This window comes from Juglans regia, unplaced genomic scaffold (genome assembly GCF_001411555.2).
Source record: "Juglans regia cultivar Chandler unplaced genomic scaffold, Walnut 2.0 Scaffold_823, whole genome shotgun sequence".
Classification (NCBI taxonomy): Eukaryota; Viridiplantae; Streptophyta; class Magnoliopsida; order Fagales; family Juglandaceae; genus Juglans; species Juglans regia.
Genome location: NW_023363180.1, coordinates 1 through 2,433, shown reverse-complemented (window position 1 = coordinate 2,433; position 2,433 = coordinate 1). Strand labels below are relative to the sequence as shown.

At 49.0% G+C, this 2,433-nt stretch overlaps 5 non-coding genes and 1 pseudogene across 5 annotated transcripts; all 6 read left to right on the top strand.

Annotated features, from left to right (window-relative positions):
- Positions 1 to 559: 559 nt before the first annotated feature.
- Positions 560 to 678, top strand: LOC118347034. Its single transcript, XR_004800294.1, has one exon. It is a non-coding gene; the product is annotated as a 5S ribosomal RNA (ribosomal RNA).
- Positions 679 to 868: 190 nt separating this feature from the next.
- On the top strand, positions 869 to 987 carry LOC118347031. The gene has a single exon (XR_004800292.1). It is a non-coding gene; the product is annotated as a 5S ribosomal RNA (ribosomal RNA).
- A 190-nt stretch (positions 988 to 1,177) lies between these two features.
- On the top strand, positions 1,178 to 1,296 carry LOC118347035. Its single transcript, XR_004800295.1, has one exon. It is a non-coding gene; the product is annotated as a 5S ribosomal RNA (ribosomal RNA).
- Positions 1,297 to 1,486: 190 nt separating this feature from the next.
- On the top strand, positions 1,487 to 1,605 carry LOC118347032 (annotated as a pseudogene).
- Positions 1,606 to 1,795: 190 nt separating this feature from the next.
- On the top strand, positions 1,796 to 1,914 carry LOC118347033. The gene has a single exon (XR_004800293.1). It is a non-coding gene; the product is annotated as a 5S ribosomal RNA (ribosomal RNA).
- A 190-nt stretch (positions 1,915 to 2,104) lies between these two features.
- On the top strand, positions 2,105 to 2,223 carry LOC118347036. The gene has a single exon (XR_004800296.1). It is a non-coding gene; the product is annotated as a 5S ribosomal RNA (ribosomal RNA).
- The last annotated feature ends 210 nt before the right edge of the window (positions 2,224 to 2,433 follow it).

Here is a 2,433-nt window from a genome sequence, read left to right as displayed (position 1 = left end):
AAGCGTGCTTGGGCGAGAGTAGTACTAGGATGGGTGACCTCCTGGGAAGTCCCCGTGTTGCACCCCTCGTTTTTGTTTTTTCCGCCTTGCGAGATAAATTGACAAGAAGGACCACTCGGGAGTGGATTTTTCGTGAAATCTCGCCCTGCCCATCGCGTAGCCATGGGTTTGGATCAGATCTCCGTTTGGATTGGGATCGGAAGGACGCTAGTATGTCGCTCAAGGATTATATGAATTTTAAGTAATTAGTTTGATGGGTGCCATCATACCAAAGACAAATGCAACCTAACCCATCGTAACTCCGCGCTATGCGTTTTGGCTATAGTACTAGGATGGGTGACCTCCTGGGAAGTCCTCGTGTTGCACCCCTCGTTTTTGTTTTTTCCACCTTGTGAGAGGAATTGACAAGAAGGACCACTCGGAAGTGGATTTTTCGAAAAATCGCGCCCTGCCCATGGCGTAGCCAAGGGTTTCGATCAGATCGCCGATTCGCATTGGGATCGGAAATACGCATGTAGGCCGGCCTAGGATTATATGAATTTTAAATAATTAGTTTGAAGGGTGCGATCATACCAGCACTAATGCACCGGATCCCATCAGAACTCTGCAGTCAAGCGTGCTTGGGCGAGAGTAGTACTCGGATGGGGGACCTCCTCGGATGTCGTCGTGTTGCACCCCTCGTTTTTGTTTTTTCCGCCTTGCGAGAGGAATTTACAAGAAGGACAACTTGGGAGTTGATTTTTAGGAAAATCGCGCCCTGCCCATCGCGTAGCCAAGGGTTTCGATCAGATCAACGGTTCGCATTGGGATCGGAAATACGCTAGTAGGTCGCACTAGGATTATATGAATTTTAAATAATTGGTTTGATGGGTGCGATCATACCAGCACAAATGCACCGGAACCCATCAGAACTCCGCAGTTAAGCGTGCTTGGGCGAGAGTAGTACTAGGATGGGTGACCTCCTGGGAAGTCCTCGTGTTGCACCCCTCGTTTTTGTTTTTTCCGCCTTGCGAGAGGAATTGACAATAACGACCACTCGGGAGTGGATTTTTAGGAAAATCGCGCCCTGCCCATCGTGTAGCCAGGGGTTTCGATCAGATCGCCGGTTCGCATTGGGATCGGTAAGACGCTAGTACGTCGCACTAGGATTATATGAATTTTAAATAATTAGTTTGACGGGTGCGATCATACCAGCACTAATGCACCGGATCCCATCAGAACTCTGCAGTCAAGCTTGCTTGGGCGAGAGTAGTACTCGGATGGGGGACCTCCTCGGATGTCGCCGTGTTGCACCCCTCGTTTTTGTTTTTTCCGCCTTGCGAGAGGAATTTACAAGAAGGACAACTTGGGAGTTGATTTTTAGGAAAATCGCGCCCTGCCCATGGCGTAGCCAAGGGTTTCGATCAGATCGCCGGTTCGCATTGGGATCGGAAATACGCATGTAGGTCGGCCTAGGATTATATGAATTTTAAATAATTAGTTTGAAGGGTGCGATCATACCAGCACTAATGCACCGGATCCCATCAGAACTCTGCAGTCAAGCTTGCTTGGGCGAGAGGAGTACTCGGATGGGGGACCTCCTCGGATGTCGTCGTGTTGCACCCCTCGTTTTTGTTTTTTCCGCCTTGCGAGAGGAATTTACAAGAAGGACAACTTGGGAGTGGATTTTTAGGAAAATCGCGCCCTGCCCAGCGCGTAGCCAAGGGTTTCGATCAGATCGCCGGTTCGCATTTGGATCGAAAAGACGCTAGTACGTCGCACTAGGATTATATGAATTTTAAATAATTAGTTTGATGGGTGCGATCATACCAGCACTAATGCACCGGATCCCATTAGAATTCCGCAGTTAACCGTGGTTGGGCGAGAGTAGTACTAGGATGGGTGACCTCCTGGGAAGTCCTCGTGGTGCACCCCTCGTTTTTGTTTTTTCCGCCTTGCGAGAGGAATTGACTAGAATGACCACTCGGAAGTCGATTTTTCGAAAAATCGCGCCCTGCCCACCGCGTAGCCAAGGGTTTCAATCAGATCGCCGGTTCGCATTGGGATCAGAAATACGCATGTAGGTCGCCCTAGGATTATATGAATTTTAAATAATTAGTTTGATGGGTGCGATCATACCAGCACTAATGCACCGGATCCCATCAGAACTCTGCAGTCAAGCTTGCTTGGGTGAGAGTAGTACTAGGATGGGGGACCGCCTCGGATGTCGTCGTGTTGCACCCCTCGTTTTTGTTTTTTCCGCATTGTGAGAGGAATTTACAAGAAGGACAACTTGGGAGTGGATTTTTAGGAAAATCGCGCCCTGCCCATCGCGTAGCCAAGGGTTTCGATCAGATCACCGGTTCGCATTGGGATCGGAAATATGCTAGTAGGTCGCCCTAGGATTATATGAATTTTAAATAATTGGTTTGATGGGTGCGATCATACCAGCAC